This window comes from Anas platyrhynchos, chromosome 33 (assembly GCF_047663525.1).
Source record: "Anas platyrhynchos isolate ZD024472 breed Pekin duck chromosome 33, IASCAAS_PekinDuck_T2T, whole genome shotgun sequence".
NCBI classification, from domain to species: domain Eukaryota; kingdom Metazoa; phylum Chordata; class Aves; order Anseriformes; family Anatidae; genus Anas; species Anas platyrhynchos.
The window spans coordinates 8,179,737-8,200,159 of record NC_092618.1 but is presented as its reverse complement, the minus strand read 5'-3'; positions in this window follow the sequence as shown (position 1 = coordinate 8,200,159).

Sequence of the window (20,423 nt, the reverse complement as noted above, 5' to 3'; positions counted from 1 at the left end):
AAACCTGCACAGCCCTTGACAAGGTAAGTCTCTGGCTGCAGGGCCATGCAGCTGCAGCTCCTGGAAGGGTCTTGTTTCTGGGAGGGCGGTGGGCAATGCAGTAGGCTGTGAGAGTCCTGCTGGATTGCACTGCGAGGTGAGGAAGTCTGGCAGAAGCCCCTTGGAGTGGCCTAAGCCAGGTGCCCCTGACACCCTAGAAGCCTCGAACACCCTGCTGGTGATGCAGGGCTCTCTCTCAGCTGCCCCATAGCTCCTGCTGCATGGAGGTGCCCCTTGGCAGGGCCCTGGTGGTGGCAGGGTGCTGCAGGGCAGCGCTGAGCACAGCCGCATGGGATGGGGTCTGCGAGCACAGGCGGGGGAAAGAAGAGTTTGGCCAAGATCAGCAGGAACAGAGTGGCCAAGAATCCTCTAGGTACAGCATGTTGTGTGCCTGGGATACTGGAATACCCCAGCGTGTGGATATTCACCTGTCTGCGGGGTGTTTTCCTGGGCTTCAGGCTGCTCTCCAGCAGGATGCAGCTCTCTCGTGGCATCCTTGTGGCATGCAGGCGTCCCAAGGAGAAGACACCTCCTTGCTAAGGCCATGTCCGTGCTGCTGGATGTCTGTCTGTGGGCAGCTGGAGTGAGGCCTCGGCAGCCCTGGCTAGGGGGGAAGAGCTGAGATCCTGCTCAGGCCCCCAGGGCCAAGGTAAGGATTCTGTCCAGCCTCACTCGGACTGGGGCTTCTCTGCTCTCAGCTGTCTCCGTTTTTTTCTCAGCGTAACACGAGTATGATCGGTGTCCTAAGCATTACAGGGGGAATTATAAGAAAATACAGCAAATAAAATCTCTCTTGCTCTACAGTGTGGTCGGATGAGTTGTTTGCAAAAAGACTGCATGGCTCATTGATCTGACAAGTGGACTGCACTTGAGTTTCCCCCACGGTCCTGCTTCCCTCCTGCTGCACAGCAGGAAGGACTCCTCTGGAGCCCACAGCAGCCCCTGCTCCCAGTGTCACACGCAGCCAGCACCACTCAGAGCTCAAGCAAGAGAGCTGCAGAAAGCTGCGGGCTTTCCAGGAGATGAAATAGGTTTTCCTCATTGAAGTCTGTTCTATTTTTTTTTCTCCTCTTCAAAGATACCTGTGTCCAAAGTCAGCAAATGCCCAACAGCAGCTCTGTGAGCGAGTTCCTCCTGCTGGCATTCGCAGACACGCGCGAGCTGCGGCTCCTGCACTTCGTGCTCTTCCTGGCCATCTCCCTGGCTGCCCTCCTGGGCAACGGCCTCATCCTCACCGCCGTAGCCTGCGACCACCGCCTCCACACCCCCATGTACTTCTTCCTCCTCAACCTCGCCCTTCTCGACCTGGGCTGCATCTCCACCACTCTGCCCAAAGGCATGGCCAATGCCCTCTGGGACACCAGGGCCATCTCTTACCACGGGTGTGCTGCACAGGTCTTCTTTTTTGTCTTCTTGGTCGGAGCAGAGTATTCCCTCCTCACCGTCATGGCCTACGACCGCTACGTTGCCATCTGCAAGCCCCTGCACTACGGGAGCCTCCTGGGCAGCAGAGCTTGTGCCCAGATGGCAGCAGCTGCCTGGGGCAGTGGCTTTCTCAGTGCTGTCCTGCACACAGCCAATACATTTTCCCTGTCCCTCTGCCTTGGAAACGCAGTGGCCCAGTTCTTCTGTGAGATCCCCCAGATCCTCAAGCTCTCCTGCTCAGATGCCTACCTCAGGGAAGTTGCTGTACTCTTATTTACTCTTTCTTTAATCTTTGCTTGTTTTGTTTTCATTATGTTGTCCTATATACGGATTTTCAGGGCTGTGCTGAGGATTCCCTCTGAGAAGGACCAGCACAAAGCCTTTTCCACGTGCCTCCCTCATCTGGTTGTGGTCTCTCTGACTGTCAGCACTGGCATGTTTGCCTACCTGAAGCCCCCCTCCATCTCCTCTCCATCCCTGGACCTGTTGGTGGCCGCTCTATTCTCGGTGGTGGCTCCAGCAGTGAACCCCTTCATCTACAGCATGAGGAACAAGGACCTCAAGAATGCCTTGTGGAAACTGATGACTTGATTTGCTTCGGAAACAATAATTTCACAGTCTGTTTCTGCAGATTACTCAGAATATCACTTACACAGAACAACCTATATTCCCTTTTTTGTTGTTTTTGTGTGTGTGAGTGTGTATTTTTAGTACTGGTATTACTTAGTTTTGTGTTTTGTTTTGTTTTTTTTTCTTTTTTTTTTTTCAGGTTAGGTTGCCCAATAAAATGTCATTTTTGTCCCACTCCCAATTCTGTACGTGTGTTTAGTGTATGTACTGAGTCTCTGTCCATGTGGAATTATGGTCTCTGTGAACTTTTAACGAAATAAAACAGCCTACACTGCCTTCTTTGTCTGATGTCCTTCCTCTGAGACCTGGTCTGGCTCTGCTGGGGCAGTGCCCATTTGCAGAGGAAAAGAGTCCCATTCCAGCAGCACAGCCAGGGAGCACCAGCGCTTGGGGCATGCCAAGCTGCTCTCTTGCCTCTGCCGCCCTCTCCTGCTGGTGGGGCCAGGCCCGGCTGCTCCTGGAGCTTGGTGCCAGTGCTGTTGTGGGGCTGTGCTGGGACTGCTGGCAGGTTAATGTTTCTTGCAGAGGGAATTAGCATCTGCCAGCAGAGTCCAGGGTATTGGCCGGAGCAGCATGAGCCCATAAAACAGGTGGAGCCCGCAGAGCATGAGCCTGTGCAAGGTGAATTTAGCAGAGCTCAAGTGCTCAAGCTGCTGTCAACAGGCAGAGGAGAGCTCTGCAGCCCCACGACACGCAGTAGCCCCAGCAAAGGAGGCTGGTGACTGATTCCTTGCAGCCTTGGGCAATGACAGTGACCCCATGAGCTGGGTCTGCCTCCCAGCCTGCCCAGCATGGCCCTGCAGAGTGTCCCCGTGCCCTGGGCACCACAGCCCCCTTGCTCTGCAGAGCAGCACCGCCAGCTCGGGCTGGGGCAGGGGCTGGGAGGGCGCTTCCCAGAGTGTCTTCTAGGCCAGCTTCAGGCACACAACATCTGCATGTCAGAGTGATCTTTGCTGTGTGCAAGGAGCTGAGAGACCAACAACAGTCATGGGGCTGGAACATTGCCTGCAAGGTCCCACCTGCCCTAGCACCTCCCAGAACTGGCACGGAACTGGTTCACATGCATCAGAGGGTCTGGGAGCCCAGCAGCAGTGCCATGGGCTTGAAGGATCACAATCAGATCACTTCTACCTGGGCAGGTCCTAGGCCAAAAAGGGGGTGTTTTGTAGGTATGATATTATGAGGCGGTGGTGCCTCAGAAATTCTAAGTCCAGCAGGAAGTGAATGGCTGTTAAATGGCCTTTGAGGTGGCTTCTTGGAGAAATAGCTGGCAGCTCATCCCTTGACTCCCGGCTGGGATCTATGCCATTAGGCTCATATCTGCAAAAGTACCTGAAAGGCAAGCAGAAGGCACTTGCTGTGCCTGTAGTTTGTGAGATCCGCTCTTTCCGAGTACCTGGTAGGCCCCATAAAGGAAGAGGTCTTGGATAGGGCTTGTCATGTCAGAGGTGTCAGCTTTTGCCTGAAGTCATCCTTCAGGACTGCTTTCAGTTTTCAACACAGAGGGGGCCACTGCCTCCAAGATGCCTGGGGTAAACTGAACCATGCACGAGGGCCTGGAAAAAGTTACCCTGGCTGCATAGGAGCCATTCTATATCCAAAAGCTGGAGGCAGGAAACAAATTTTTAGGGTGGTACGGAGCTGCAGGGCACATTGTGCAGGGTGTTCCTGCAGCCTTTATGTTCTTTTCCATCCTGGCTTCGGTGCTGCGTCTGTCTTAAGAAAGGAGTAGCCAACAGAGGTAAGACAGACACTGTGAGATCATGAAAGCCATCAGAAAACTACCCCTAAGAAGATGACTGATATGGGGAGGTCAGAAGAAGCCTGGCCAGGAGAAATGTGAGATTTGGGAGAGAGTAGAGGCCAGCAGGAATCAATGATTTCTGGGAGGCTAGAAGGTTCAGGCAATGTTGATTCTGCTGTAGCACTGACTTAAAAGAGTCATGTAAAGACCTTGCCCTATTTTAACCAGCAACATTAATCCTTAAACCTAAATGCTACTGTACACACTGTCAGGAATCCACTACTCTAATGCCTGACCTCAACGCATCCCTTGAAGCCAAAATTCATCACATAGCCCCTTCCCCTTGTTTTTACTCTCTTAATCACTCTGATCCCTGACCTTAACACTAGCATTAAAATGCTCTTTTTAACCCTAGGAAACTGCCTGAGAGACCTAAACAAAACCCTAAACCACAAAGCTTGTCCATACCCTAAACACAGACCTGATACCCACGTAAGAATACCAAAACATTCCCATTCAAACTTTGCTTAATCTTTAACCCAGTAAGGTGGGCCCTAGTCCCTAGTCATATACATGAACACCTAACACCCAAAACCCCTGTTCCTGTGCATTAACCTCCTCACCTTCAGCCCCTCTACTAAGCCTTAACTTTAGGCCCGTCATCCCTTGGGACAGGGCAGGAACCATGAGGTTGCTCTGCAGTCATGGCACTCAAAGCTGAATGTGAGGGGCCATGGATCTCATCAGATTGTGGGCCACAAGGAGGAGACAGGGGAGAATGCTCTGATGAGCTCAGCTCTGCCTCAGGATCTCCTGCACCAGCAGGAGCAATGTGACTGTGGCAGTGACGGTAAGGTCACTTCTGTCCCTGCAGAAGATAGGGCAGCAGCAGGAACATGTCACAGAAAGGGACTGAGAGGTCACTTCTGTCTGTAGGTGGCAGGTCACCCTTGACTTAGAGCTGGGATCGGTACTTTTCGGCTGACATCTGCCAGTGGCCCTGGTAGGCCAGCAAAAGGCACCTGGCTGGCATGCTGACTGTGGGATCCCCTCTGCCTACATACCCAGGAGGACCCATGCAGAAAGAAGGCCCACATATGGGTTGTCCTGTCCCTTCTGCTTGAGTCCATGACTGGACAGCAGCAGGCCCATGGCTTGGAAGATGCTGGTGCGGTGACTTCTGTCTGGTTGGCTGACAGGCCGCAAGGAGCCTGATGGATTGGGATGCCTACTTTAGGAGGGGGTTCCACCCTGATGGAGCTTTCTTTTGTAGTAGAAAAGAGTAGGAGAGAAAAAACTGCCACAAAGTGCACTTTGGAATGTTGGTGCTGGCCACGAGGAGGAAGAACTGTCCCTCAGAGTGTTGTGCTGCGTTGCCAGAGGTCACCCAAAGAGCGTCTGTGATCAGAGCATGGCTTTGTGTGAGAAGGAGCAGCTGGGGAGGGTTGATGAGACACTGGTGAAATGATGGAAATGCTGGGATGAGAGCAAGGTGGTGAACAGAGACGGGTGTCTACAGTCCTCAAAGAAATAGGTGAAAGTCATCAAAGTCAACAAAGTGCTCTACCGGGCACTGCCCAGCCCAGCCCGGCCCCTGCCCACCTCTCCCCACCACCCTGCCCTCTCTCCAGCCCAGCCCAGCCCAGCAGCCCAGGCTGGGCTGGCCCCAGGGCAATGCCCTCCACAGGCTGCTGCAGGGCTCTGGGCACGGCCACCCCAGCCCCAGCCCCTCACAAGGCACCGCAGCTGCTGGGACAAAGTGTGGTGGTTTTACTCAGGTGGGCAGCCGAGCTCCACCACAACCGCTCTCTCACTGCCCCTCTCCTCAAAGAGGAAGGGGGAGAAAATACAACACAGAGAACTCGAGGTTTGAGATGAGAAAGGTTTAATTAAATGGAAAGGGAATGGGGAGGAAAAAAAAAAAAAAAAACGAAACAAAAGAAACAATCAGTCCGCGCGGGAGCACGGAGAGAGGGAAAAAAAAATTATTCTCTACTTCCCATCAACGAGCGGTGTTCAGCCACGTCCTGGGAAGCAGGGCCTGAGGGTCCGAGCCACGGCTGCGCTCGCGTCAGGCAGCACCCTGGGGTGTCACCAAGTGACGTCACAATGGGTGCCCACCCAGCCCAGGCGCGTGTCACAGTGGCACCCATTGTGACGTCACTTGGTGACACCCCAGGGCTCCGCCTTATAAGAGCGCAGCCGTGGCTCGGACCCTCAGTGTCGGTGCACGGCAGTGACGGACAGGGCAGGAGCACAGGGCCTTCGAGGAGTCCCCGAGCATAGCCCACGTCCCACAATGCCGCAACCGCCCGCCCAGAGGAGACGCCGGTTTATCCTTGTGAGCTCTCCCACTCCAGAGGCTGCTTCTGAAGGGGAGTCGCAGCTGCTGGATCGCAGTGAGTCTTAGGGATGCGGTGGGGAGGGTTGGGGACACAGAGACCCCTGCCTGACTCCAGGACTCCTTCCCTGGGTAAAGCGGCGCTTGGGCTGACGGGGCCGAGCTTCCTCCGCAGCACCACAGAATGCCAGGACGCTTTGGGCTGGGGGGGACCTCGGCGATCACGATGCTTCCCCCCAGCCCAGGCTGCCCAAAGCCCACCCAGCCTGGCCGTGGGCAGTGCCAGGGAGGGGGCACCGCAGCCTGCGCCAAGGCCTCACTGCCCTGGGCGTGAAGGAGAGAAATCCCTGCCTGTCCGAAAGAAACCTGCCCTCTTTGAGGTTAAGGCCGTCACCCCTTGTCCTGTCGCTGCAGTCCATGATGAAGATCCCCCCCCAGCTTTCCTGGAGGCCCCTTTGGGCACGGGGAGGCCGCAGCGAGGTCCCCCCGCAGCCTTCTCCAGGCTCCACAAGCCCAGCTCCCTCAGCCTCTCTTCCCAGCGGAGCTGCTGCAGTCTCTGGGCATCCCCGCGGCCTCCCCACGGCCTTCTGGGGCTGGGGCCCTTCCTCTCCTCACCCCTGCATTCAGCCCCTCTCTGCAGCACTCTTTGCTTTCCTCCTTTCCAGGTAATATATGGAAACTGTGCAGAGACAAGGCCGTGGAATTCATCAGGGCGTATGTCAGAGGCACAGAAAAGGTAATGGCAGCCGCTTGCATCACAGCTGTGCTCCTGGCGCTGCCCTCCAGGGGTCCCACACAGCCCCAGACCCCTCAAGGCTTTGGTCCTGCTGGCCGTGGGTGTCCCCCTAATGCTCTGTTGGTGTCTTTGTGGCTGCCAGGACGACGAGGAGCAGAAGATGCTGTTCCTCAGCAAAATCTGCGATCTGTGCAGATGTGTCACAGAGAGGGGTGTGCCAATGAACTTGCATGACTTCTGCTGCCAAACTAACCTGGTGGAGAACATCATGGTGAGAGGATGCGCAGCGGGTTGGGGAAGGGGCAAGGCCCCCCGGCACCAGCCCCCTGGGAGGCGAGGGCTGGGGCAGCGCTGGCTCTGCTGCTGCTGGGTGCCGGCGGCTCCAAGGTCTCATCCTGCTTGTGCTCTGCAGGCGCTGCTGGAAAAGGAGCCCATGGACAGCTTGCGCACAGCATTCCGGCAGAAGGCCATGGAGACTGTCGCCCTCCTCAGGTGCGTGCCCAGCCCCTGGTGGCAATGTCCTGGTGGCCCTGAAGCTGGCAGGGAGGCTGCCCGTCCCTCCCAGGGATGCCTGGCCAAGGGAGGTCCGTGTCCTCCTTCATAAGCCTCGAGGCACTGCGTCCAACAGGCTCCTCTCTCTCTTTTCTTCAGCAAGACCGTGCCAATAGTACTGCATGGCAAAAAGGAGAGACTCCTGCGTGTGTGCTGTAAGAGCATCTTCTTTCTGCCTCCCGAGTCAGATGTGCCAGAGACAGAAAGAGCGCTCTTCACTGAGGTATGTGCTGGGTGAGGTACCGGCACCCCCAGTCCTGCTGAGCTGCTGCCTTGCTTCCCCGTGCTGACACAACCAGAGACCAGTGCAGGGCCGGGGCCCAGATTTGCTTTCCCAGCCTCGCCCCTTCCCCGACCTGATCTTGTGCTGCAGGAGGTCTGCACACAGTGGCTTTCTAGCCCCAAAGCCACCCCTGAACTCCCGAGGGGCTCAGAGCCAGCTCCTGGGGGTGAGGAGGGCCACAGAAATAATTCGATGCTCTTCTGTCCTCCCTGCAGACTATGAAAGCCATGGACACCATGCTGGCGGCCTTCGTACGCAACTGTCCCAACACCAGTGTCAGCATAGAGTTGGAGAATATCTTGGAGGTTTGGCATTTGCAAAGAACTTCCAAAGAATCCTCTCAGGTCTCATTTGCAGACCACTGTCAACCCAGCAACTTCTCTCCTCGCAGGCGCTGCTGGACTTTGCCCTCTCCAAAGACCCAGCTGTGTGTGAGAGAGCTGTGAGGATGATTGAGAGGCTGAGTGCTTTCATCGTCTTGTATTTTGAGGCCGAGGTAAGGCACAACGAACCCTTCACCCTTTCCTGCATCCCAGAGCATCCTGCCACTCAGGGGTGCCTGTGAGGCAAGCCTCGATGCACGTGAGTGCCTCAGAACCGTGAATCGAGGGTCTTCGTCCCTCCTTCGCCCCTGCTCTTCCCTTCCCAGGCCGTGCTCTCTCAGGGACCGGCTCTGCCTCCACTAAGCCCTTTGTCTCTCCTCCCTTCCTCACCCAGATCACAGATGACTATGAAAACTATAGCGATGATGATTCCAGAGAGCTCTACATCCCCATCCTGGGACAGCTGCTGGGCATCCTCTTCATTTTCACGGGTGACAAAATTTCCATCAGATTCACAGCTTTAGAAACTCTTTCTCACATATACAACATCATCAGAAAAGGAAGAGGTAAGAAGGTGTGGTGGGCAGCGTCCGTCTGCACACAAACATCTACTGATATGTCTACTTGTTTTCCCCGAGTTTAGTGGGGACTGTTAGTGTTAGGTTAGAGGTTGGACTCGATGATCTTGAGGTCTCTTCCAACCTAGACATTCTGTGATTCTGTGAGTATTGTGAAGGATTGTTTTTGTGCTTGGTGGAGGCTGCCCACGGAATTCTGCCAGGTTCCCTGGCCTCCTCTGCTCCTCACAGCAGCTTCCCGCAGCATTCTGGCTATCGTTTTCCGCAGAAGCTAGACGCTCACCTGCCGTCCAGGAGCAGTTCTCTGCTGCTGTCCTTCCCAACCCTCCCCAGATCACCTACCACGCTGTTTTGTGGTGTCCCCCAGTCTAAGCCATCAATCGATGAGCACTTCCCAAACGGCATCTTCCCCGAGGAGTGAACAGCAGAGCCAGCCGTGCATCACCAGGGATGGTGACGCCCTCCAGAATGCTCCCTGACTGTTTGCTCCCTGCCGTCTTAAAGGCAGGTGTCAGGGGGCTTCCTGCACATCCTGACCCCGAGCAGAAGGGGGTCTGTGACACGCTGCTACCCCCACGGCACCCAACGCCATTGCTTCTCCTCCTTCTGCATCATCCCTGAGGTCCCTCTTGCTCCCAGCACTCCTCACCTTGTGCTTTACATCCCTGCCCACCACTCTCCTCGCCGTGGGTCCGAGCCTCCCTCCTCAGCCATTCCTAGTGAAAGTGCTTTTCACCATTTGGCAAGCTTGTTGGCAAAGATGCTCTTCCCTACTGACTCTTCGCTGTTTCCCCCTGTTTAGAATGCATATTGAGAGCGGACATGGTAAATTATGCAGTGAGACACAAGAAATTGGAGTATGCAAAACTTCCATTTTCTATAACATCAACTCCGTGTGAAATTGCCAAGGTAATGAGCTCTGGCCTTGCTGGGGATCTTGTCCGCAGCATCAGCAGGCATCTCGTGTGAGCAAAGGGGTCCAGAACCGGTGGGGCTGGCACGGCCTCACTCGCCCTGCTGAGAGGGTTCCTCTTGTCCCCAGGCTGGGGCTATGCGAAGGCTGCTCCCCTGTGTCCCGGCAGCAGCTCCAGCCCTCCTGGCCACCAGCAAGCCCTGGTTACCTGCAGGGCCAGCACTCTGGCCCCATATGCCCCATCCTCACCCCTTCCCCCGAGGGCCCTCTCTCCAGAGCTGCCCTTGCTGCTCAGCTAAGCAGCACCCTTGGGACACTCAGTGAGGCATGTCTTCGCTCCTCCTTCTTCCCACAGGGGTTTGGAGGATACCTCTTCCCTGCTGAGAGGCTGCACATCATCCTCACAGCCCTTGAAGCTTTACAAGACTCCAGCATCCATGACAAGCAGGGGGCCTGCAGCGTGCTGGACGCAGCCTTGGAGGTCCCTTTCTACTGGCTGAAAGATGTAAGTGGCCTGTGGCCATGGCCCTGCCCATGAGCTCTTCCAGGCGTGGTTCCTCTCTCCTTCCCTGCCTCCCTCGCACATCGGGGTCTCTTGGGCTCCAGAAGCCACCTGAAGCCAGCAGAGAGCAATGGAAGGGGCCAAAGTTTGAGTGGCAGCTGTGGCAATGGCTGCTGTCTGCTGGCAACACCATTCCCACTTTGTCCCCCAAGGTGCCAAAGATCATGGAGTGCATCAGGAGAAACCTGGGCAGCATCCACACGGCATCGGCGCGGCAGTGCCTGGACTCCCTGCTTCTCCAGATGACCAACATGATGCCCAGGGACGAAGCCAAGAACTTGCTGCAGTTCTCTCCGCCACGTGACAGGTCCTGGCCTTAACATCCTTGAGGGCTTGTTCCGCGTCGGGAGATGCACCTGGAGACTCTCTGCTTGCCACACCAATGGCAAAGGGCAGGACATCCCCAAGGAGCACAGCCCTCCTTCCCACCAATGTGTTCCAGCCCTACTGGGCCAGCCAGGGCTGCAGCAGCCCAGCTGTCCAAGGCAGCCCAGAGTCCCCCTGCCCCCAGGGAACACCAGCTCAGCCCCCTCCTGCCTGCCCAGGCTGGGCCCTCAGTGCTCCCCAAGTCACAGGGGCTGCAGGACAGCCTGGGTCCTCTGGGGCTGGCCCAGTTTGTGGCCCTGCGGCTGAGGCAGCCTCACTGACAGAGTATTCTGGGCTTGCAGCACTGACCTGGCCATGTGGGAGGTGATCCTGGCCATGCCGCAGACCTTGAAGAGGGTTTTAAACATCATGATGGAAGACTTGCCGCTGTGCCTGTGGTGCAAGGAAGTCACCGAAGACACGTGCATCCGTCGCTTGGCTGTGAGTTCCCAGATGAAACCTTGCTCCCAGCAGGGCTACGTGTGCCCCTTCAGGCACACAGGCACAGCCCTGTGCCCATCTACCCCCAAACTGCCAGCTCCCGCAGGACGTACGGACACATGGTCCCTGGGGCCGGCAAGCCCCCGTAGCTCCCCGCGCCTGGTGCCTCTTTGGTGCCAGCTGGCGCTGCCCCATCCCTGCCCAAAGGTGGGAGAAGAAGAGGCTGCAGGGAGCCCTGCAGGCCCTGCCAGGCTCTCACTGCTCTTTCTTGCAGATGCTGGGCCACAATCACATTTTTTTGGAGGACTTTGGTAACCCAGTGCACCTCCAGAGCTACCTGAGGCACCCAAGACCAGAGATGCGCTTGATGGTTCTGAAAGGGCTCTGCACCGTGTCAGAGAGCCCTGAGAAGGTGAGCGGGCCATCGTCAAGCAAAGCCATGTTGGCAGCCTGGGGCTTTGCTCTTCTGCCCTCCCGTCCCTCCCCGCTGCCAGGAAGCAAGGCAGGAGGCTGGTGCTCAGGAACCAGAGCCCTTTGCCCAGGGTGGTCTCTCACTGCCTCACGGAAGGGAAATGGTGTCTTTCCTACAGGCAAGGAAAATTCAGGTCCTGCTGCCAGACATCCTGGAGGCTCTGCAGGACACCAACACAGACGTGGTGCTGAAGGCCCTGCCTGTGCTGAGAAACGTGATGGCTCATGTGGAGAGGAGGGAGGCCAGTGGCCCGGCTCTGCAGCTGGCTGAGAAGCTCCTGCCACTCTTTGACCACGTAAGTGTGCTGCGGGAGCCCGAGCCCTCAGCTGGGCCCCCTGTAACGAGGGCTGCCCTTCAGCCCGGCCCTGTGGGCAGCACTCAGGCAGGGCCTTCCCAGTCTCCTCGTCAGCCCAGGCGCTGGGGAGCTCTGCTTGGGCATGGCTGGTGCGGCTGGTGGCGAAAGTGGGGTGGCTGGCGGGCAGCCTGCGATGGCAACCGATTGCGTTGCCCTTCACGGGCACCAGGCCTTGCAGCTGCCCCTGAGCAGCTCCTCTGGGAAGGATCCAGCGCTGAAGCATCTCACAGTGCTGGGAGCTCCCTTCACATCGGCCACGCTAATGCTGAAATTCCTCCTGTCCTCCTCCCTGCCAGGCGTCCAGCCAGGTGCAGGAGCACTCCATCTGCCTCTTCCAAGACGTGGTGGAGGCTGTGCTGTGGCAAACGAAGAAGGAAATGAAGAGGATGGTGCACAGGAGCCTTCTCCCACTCTACTTTCACATGAGAGACCAGAGTGAGAGCGTAGCAAAGGTACAGATCTCAGAGCTGAGCAGTTATGTGGGCAAGGGTGTGCTGATGCCACAGGGTTGCTCTGGGGGATCTCTGGCCGGCAGCATGAGCTGCCTCCGATGGTGGCAGTCCCGTGGCCTTGCCTTGGCCACTGAACCCAGTGCACGCTGCCCCCCACCACAGCCTCCCATAACGCGCTGGGAAAGGCTCGCAGCCCTGCCAAGAGGAGGGGACAGAGGGTCTCCTTCCCAAGGCTGTGCTGCTACCTCCCAACCTCTGCTGCTCCGCAGGCCTCTGGGGAAGCTCTCGCCGTGGCTGCAGAGTTTCTGCGACGCAAGGAGCTGAAGCGCTTCGTCCAGACAAAACAGACATGGAGGATCGGGGAGTGCTTGGTAAGGACCCAACTTGGTTTGCTCCAGCTGGGCAAACGCGCCCGGCCAGAGCCCGCTGCCTGCAGCCGCATCCTCGCTCCCTTCCTGCCAGCACAGAGCCCCAGGGGGCTCTTCTGCAGGCCCCTCTGCCCTCCCTGCCCCCAGGATGCTGGAGGAGACCCTGGAGAGGGTGTGCAAGCCCCGTGACCCTGCGTTCTCTCTCTCTCCAGCTGCAGCAGGACAGAGGCAGAGTAGAAGAATACCTGCAGCAGAGCCAGCCCTACCTGCAGGCCACTCAGACCAACTTGCGACTTGAGGCCGTCAGATTCATTGGTGAGCCCAGCCCCTGGGTCCCTCTTGGGGCAGCCTTTGGCAGCCCCAGGCACTGCCCTGTTGCCCCCAGAGCCCCCCGACTGGGCCCTTGCTCCAGGGTGCAGGAGGGGGCACAGCCTGGCTGGCCAGGCCAGGGGCTGTGCTGCTGGGAGCGTGCTGGGGAGCGGGGCTCTGATGGGATCTCTGTGTCTAGGTCTTGCTGCGCGCTACTGCAAGGACCAGAGCGAGGAGAAGCTGAATGAAATCCTCAGCGGTGAGTGAGGGCAGTGGGGGGTGTGCTAGGGCTGGGGGGACAGCGGCAGAGGCCCCCGTGCCTTGCCCTGCTCCAGGGAAATGCTTCGGGGCGGAGGAGCAATGCAGCCATAGGAACGAGGGAGAGGAGACGGGGTAGCCTGTGGTGTCAGGGAATGGCCTCCCAGCCTGGAGCTGGGCAGTGCCGCTGAAAGGGTTGAGTGTCCCTGAGGAAGAGTCAGGGGAAAGGGCAGTAAGGCTGACAGAAGGTGGGAGCCTGTTGTAGAGCACGCAACCAGGACGAAGAGGGAGATGAGACAGCCTACAAGCAGCTAGGAGCAGGGTCACGATTGCTAGCCCTTGCTCTCATGGGGAAGCACAATAGCGAGAGGAAAGAGTCCAGGAGATTCCTGGAGTGTGTGAATCCTCCCAAGGGATGGAGGCAGGTGGTGAGGGAACCAGCTTGTGAAGGTGCCCCACTTGACCTGTGGTGCGCAGGTGGGGAAGGACTGGTGGCTGCATTTGGGACATTGCTGAGCAGCAGCTTTCAACGGATTCCTTTGTCCCTCCTGCTCCTCCTGGCCTGGGGAAGAGTCGAGTGGGGCTGGCATGCTCTGCAGGGGATGCCTGGGGATCTCTGCAAGGAGTGGGTTTTCATCTCTGCTCTTCTTTCTTTTGCAGTCCTCCGGCCTTCAGAGGAAGACCCGGAACCCATGGTCCGTTCCCTGGCAGTTGAAACCACCGTGAATCTGACGTCAAGGCATAAGGCAATGTCAGGACGGAGATTTCCACTGCCGTGTTGCCGCTAGCCCCGCAGCAGTCCTCAAAAGAGCAATATATATATTTAATAGAACTAGGTTGTTGTCTCGTTATTCCAGCAGCTCCTTCACAGTGACTCGGTGCCATGACGCTGAGCTAACTTGGAGGCCACCAAGGACCCTGAGAAGTTCCCTCTGTTGCCCTGAGAAGGCAACTTCCTTGTGAGGGGAACAGAGGGCCCTATTTGTTAGCCTGACCCTACCCGTAGGGAAGTCTGCTGCCTCCCTGGGGCTAGGGTCATGGACGTTGCCAGAAAGCTTCCCAACCTGGTTTTCCCCTCTGATTACTATCGTCTTTTGATAGTCCAGGCCGGCAGTGATACTACTGAAGATAGAAGCCTGAAGACTATCGAGCGGGACTTTAGGGGACTGGGACGGGTAGTGGATGGAGTGGGAGTTCAGGTGGTGTTTTTGTCCACCCCTACAGTGGCAGGGAGGGGTACAGAGAGGACTCACGACTCACTGGGATCCACCAACTGCAACTCCTTCTTGCTGTCCTCTGTCAAACCTCTGTTCTCTACCACTAAGCTGTCCTCTGCTGGTCTCCTGTCCTCTGCCAGGCTGCTGTCCTCTACCGGGCTGCTGCCCTTTGACAGCAAGCTGTCCTCTGCTGGGCTTCTGTCCTCTGCCGGCAAAATGTCCTCTACCGGGGTGCTGTCCTCTGCCAGCAAGCTGTCCTCTGCTGGCCGGTTGCTGCCCTCAGAAGACCAGGTCTCCTGCCAGGCCAGCCTGGGCTGCCTGGGGGGCATGCCTCCCTCCTCATCAGATTCAGAAGGAGCCTCTGGAGTGGGAGAGTTCTCAAATAGAAAACGGAGGCTCCTTCGGGCAGGCGTGGGCTATGCTCGGGGACTCCTCGAAGGCCCAGTGCTCCTGCCCTGTCCGTCACTGCCGTGCACCGACGCTGAGGGTCCGAGCCACAGCTGCAGTCATATAAGGCGGACCCCTGGGGTGTCACCAAGGGAGGTCACCAAGGGTCCCATGTGACACGTGCCTGGGCTGGATGGGCCCCACCGGGCGCTGTAAGTTCGTGGGCGACACCAAGCTGGGCAAGGGGATCTGGACAGGCTGGATCAACGGGCCGCATCCAGCTGCGTGGCATTCAAGGCCAAATGCTGGGTTCCACACTTGGAATCATACAATATCCTGAGTTGGAAGGGGGCAGACCTGAAGGGATGAAAGACACGGTCTCCCGATGCCTCTTGAGCAGAAGGCCTTTATTGCCATTTTTCTCTGCTACATATACTTTCCCCGTAACCACATGCGCTGTCCACGCGCCCGAATCAGTCATACAATTCATTAGAGACCCTCAGCCACGCGCCTCAAGCCAGCCAGCAATTGACCACTGCGCAAAGCTCATCTTTAATGCTGTAGCCAAGTTAATTTATCTCCACCTTGTTCAAGTTTTTGTTACTAATGCCTAGTAAAAAAAGGGGCTTTAGGGCTTTGGGGCGACTACTTAAAGGATCAGGGGCACAGGTTGTGTTTGCCTCTGTCCTTCCGATAGGGGGGATCGATGCTGACAAGCAGACTCATCACATTAACACGTAGCTTCGGGACTGGTGCAACTGGTAGAACTTTGGGCTTGCTGATCATGGGAGGGTCTATGTGACACTGGCCTGCTACCACCAGATGAGATGCGCCTCCCTGTAGTGGTTTTACCTGGCAAGGTTTTGGTAGCACGGGGCCATAGGAGTGGCTTTTGTGAGAAGGATCTGGAAGCTGCCCCATGTTTGCTAAGGGCCCCTCTGCTGACCAGAGCTGAGCCAATAAGTCACAGAATCACAGAATTTCTAGGTTGGAAGAGACCTCAAGATCATCGAGTCCAACCTCTGACCTAACGCCAACAGTCCCCACTAAACCATATCCCTAAGCTCTACATCTAAACGTCTTTTAAAGACTTCCAGGGATGGTGACTCCACCACTTCCCTGGGCAGCCTGTTCCAGTGTCTAACAACCCTTTCGGTAAAGAAGTTCTTCCTAAGATCCAACCTAAAACTCCCCTGGCGCAACTTTAGCCCATTCCTCCTCATCCTGTCATCAGGCACGTGGGAGAACAGGCCAACCCCCACCTCACTACAGCCTCCTTTAAGGTACCTGTAAAGAGCGATAAGGTCGCCCCTGAGCCTCCTCTTCTCCAGGCTGAACAAGCCCAGCTCCCTCAGCCGCTCCTCATAGGACTTGCTCTCCAGGCCCCTCACCAGCTTCGTCGCCCTTCTCTGGACCCGCTCAAGCACCTCCATGTCCTTCTTGTAGCGAGGGACCCAAAACTGAACACAGTACTCGAGGTGCGGCCTCACCAGAGCCGAGTACAGCCCCCCGTAGCCACCCATAGCCCCCCGTAGCCCCCAATAGCCCCCCATAGCACCCTAGAGCCCCCTATAGCCCCCTATAGCCCCCCTAGCCCCATATAGCCCCCTGTAGCCCCCCGCAGCCCCCTATAGCTCCCCGCCGCCCCCCCCCACCCCCCCCAATTCTCCCTCCACCCCCCCTTATCCCGCTCCTCACGTTCCGGTCCACGATGTCCCGGCCCTGGCTGGCCAAGCTGCTGCCGTAGGCGGCGGCCAGGCTGGACACGGGCTCGGCCAGGAAGGCGGCGGCGGGGGGGGGCAGGCGGGATGCGGAGGACGCCGGGGGGGCCGCCGGGGGGGCCCCGTAGGCCCGGGCCGGGCCGTGGGGGGGGGGGGCGGCCCCGCCGCTGGTGTCGTCGAAGAGCGGCCGCGGCTCCGCCATCCGCGGAGGGGCCGGGCCCGGGCCGCGGCGCTTGGGGGCTGCGGGGAGAGGAGAGGAGAGGAGAGGGGGGGTCGGGGGGGGTCGGGGGGGGTCGGGGGAGGGGGGGGGCGCCGGGGAGTCCGCACCGAGCCCCGCCGCCGCTCCCGGGGGCTCCATGGCGCTTCCGCTTCCGGTCACGTGAGGAGCGCGGGAGGAAGCTGTTGGCGGAGCGGCGGGGCGGGGCCGGAAGTGGCGGTTGCCATGGGGACGGGCGCGCGGGGCCGTGACGTCAGCAAGGGTGTGATGTCAGCAAGGCCACCGTGCCACCAAGGTGATGACGTCACCAAGGCCACCACGTCACCAAAGCCATGATGGCAACCAAAGCCATGACGTCACCAAGGCCACCATGTCCCCAGGGCCACCACGTCCCCATAGCCCCCATGGCCCCATAGCCCCCACGGCCCCATATCCACCATGTCCCCAGCGCCATCTTATCCCCAAGGCCACCACGTCCCCAAGGCCACACGGTGGCCGTGGTGGCCCTAGGGCTGTCCCTGAGGTGTCGTGGCCATTTCCTGGCCACGGCGGCCATCTTGTCCCCAAGGCCACCACGTCCCCAGGGCTACCACTTCCCCAAGACCACCATGTCCCCAGATCCACCACATCCCTGTTGCCACCACATCTCCGTGGCCACCACATCCCCAAGGCCACACGGTGGCCGTGGTGGCCCTAGGGCTGTCCCTGAGGTGTCGTGGCCATTTCCTGGCCACGGCGGCCATCTTGTCCCCAAGGCCACCATGTCCCCATGGCCACCACATCCCCATGGCCACCATGTCTCCGTGGCCACCATGTCCCCAGGATGACCATGTCCCCATATCCACCATGTCCCCATGGCCACCACGTCCCCAAGGCCACACGGTGGCCCAGGGGGGGCTGCTGCTGCTGGGCACCCTGGGGCTCTGGGTGCTGGAGGGGGGGGCGTGGACCCTCGGGACCCCCCCCGGGACCCTCAACGCCTCCGGGACCCCGCGGTGGGACCTGGCCTCCGCCTTCTTCTTCTCCACCACCCTGCTCACCACTGTGGGTAAGGAGCCCCCCCGCCCCCAAATCGGGACCCCCCCTCCGAATTGGGACCCTCCTAAAGAACCCCATGGGCACCAGGACCCCCCCAAGGGCATTGAGACCCCCGGGACCCCCATGAACCCCAGGACCCCCATGAGCACCAATTCCCCCAGGACGCCTCTGAGCACCAGGCCCCCCCGGGACCCCCCCAAGAACACCGGGACCCCCATGAACACCAGGACCCCCGTGGGCACCAGGACCCTCCATGGCCCCCCATAGGCACCGAGCCCCCTGAGAACCTCAGGACCCCCATGGGTTTTGGGACCCCCTTTAGCACTGGGACCCCCAGGCCCCCCCCCAGCCCCACCAGGACCCCCCCAGCCCACAGAGCCCCCCAGTTCGCCCAGGACCCCCATCACCACCAAGCCCCCAACCTCCCCCCACCACCCCCAGGGGTCCCCCCTCCCCTTTCACTTACCGGGGGGGGTCCCCCCCCTAAATTTCCCTCCCCCCCCCAGGCTACGGCCCCGTGGCCCCCCTGTCCCCGGGGGGCAAAGCCTTCTGCTTGGCCTACGCGGCGCTGGGCGTCCCCTTCACGGTGTTGACGTTGGCGGTGGTGGCCCGGTGGCTTTCGGTGCCGGTCACCCGGTGGCCCCGGCGCTACCTGAGGACGCGGTGGGGTTGGAGCCCCCGGGGGGCCGCCGGGCTCCATTTGGGGCTGCTGGCGGGGGCGGTGGCGGGGGGCTTCGTGCTGCTGCCTGCCGCCGCCCTGTGGGCCCTGGGGGGCTCCGGGAGCTTCTTGGACGCCGTCTTCTTCTGCGGCATGGCCGTCACCACCGTGGGGCTGGGGGACGCGGCGGCACCGGAGGGGCACCGGAGGGGCAGCCCCCGCGCCACCTCTACCGGGTGGCCTTGGCCGGTGAGCGGGGGCGGGGGGTTGGGGGGGGGCGTTGGGGTGGGGGGCGTTGGGGTTTGGGGATCTGGGGTTGGGGTTATGTGGGGGTTGGGGCTATGTGGTTGGGGTCTTCTTGGTGGGGGGGGTCTTCATTGGGGTGGGGTCTTTATGGTGGTGGGGTCTTCATGGTTGGGGTCTTCATGGTTGGTGTCTCCATGGTTGGGGTTTAGGTGGTTGGGGTCCTCATGGTTGGGGTCTTCATGGTGGTTGGATCTTCGTGGTTGGGGGTCTTCATGGTTGGGTTCTCCATGGTGGTTGGGGTCTTCATGGTTGGGGTCTTTATGGTTGGGGTCTTCATGGTTGGGGTCTTCATGGTTGGGGTCTCCATGGTTGGGGTTTAGATGGTTGGGGTCTTCATGGTTGGGGTCTTTATGGTTGGGGTCTTCATGGTTGGGGTCTTCGTGGTTGGGGTCTTCGTGGTTGGGGGACTTCATGGTTGGGGTCTCTATGGTGGTTGGGTTCTCCATGGTTGGGGTCTCCGTGGTTGGGGTTTAGATGGTTGGGGTCTTCATGGTTGGGGTCTTTATGGTTGGGGTCTTCATGGTTGGGGTCTTCATGGTTGGGGTCTCCATGGTTGGGGTTTAGATGGTTGGGGTCTTCATGGTTGGGATCTTCGTGGTTGGGGTCTTCGTGGTTGGGGTCTCCATTGGGGTGGTGTCTTTATGGTGGTTGGGTCTCCATGGTTGGGGTCTCCATGGTGGTTGGGTCTCCACTGGGGCGCGGTCTCCATTGGGGTGGGGTCTTCATGGTTGGGGTCTTCGTGGTTGGGGTCTTCGTGGTTGGGGGACTTCATGGTTGGGGTCTCTATGGTGGTTGGGTTCTCCATGGTTGGGGTCTCCGTGGTTGGGGTCTCCATTGGGGTGGGGTCTTTCTGGTGGTGTCTTTATGGTGGTTGGGGTCTTCATGGTTGGGGTCTCCATGGTGGTTGGGTCTCCATTGGGGTGGGGTCTTCATGGTGGCGGGGTCTTCATGGATGGGGTCACCATGGCGGATTGGGTCTTCATTGGGGGGGGGTCTCCATGGGGATCTCTCCATGGGGTGGGGGTCTCCACGGGGGGGTGGGGGTCTCTGACCGCTGTGTCCCCCCCCCCCAGCCTACCTGCTGCTGGGGGTGACGGCGGCGCTGCTGCTGCTGGCGGCCTTCCAGCAGCTGCTGGAGCTGCACGGGGTCAGCGCCGCGCTGCGCCCCCCCCCGGACCCCCCCGAGGAGGACGGGGGGCTGCTGGACGAGGGGGGGCAATAAACGGGGGGCTCGAAGCGCGACGGGCTCGCTGTGGTCACTGGGGGGGGTTGGGGGTCCCAGATGCATGGGGGGGGGGTCCCAGACACATGGGGGGGGTCCCAGACACATGGGGGGGGTCCCAGGTCCAATAGGGGGGTTCCCGGTCCCATTGGGGGGTCACAGACCCATGGGGGGGGGGGGTCACAGCACCATTGGGGTGGGGATCCTGATCCCATTGGGGGGGGTCCCGAAACCCATGGAGGGGTCCCAGACACATGGGGGGCTCCCAGTCCCATTGGGGGGGGCAGACACATTGAGGGGGGGAGCAGATACATGGGGGGGGTCCCAGTCCCACTGGGGGGGGTCCCAAACCCATAGAGGGGTCCCAGTCCCAAGTAGAGGGGTCCAGACTCATGAGGGGGGGGTCCCATTTGGGGTCCCAGTCCCTGTGACACCACAGCCCCCCCCCCACCCGACCCTATTAGGATGAAAGAACTCCCCCCCCCCCAGCTCATTTTATAGAAAACCTTT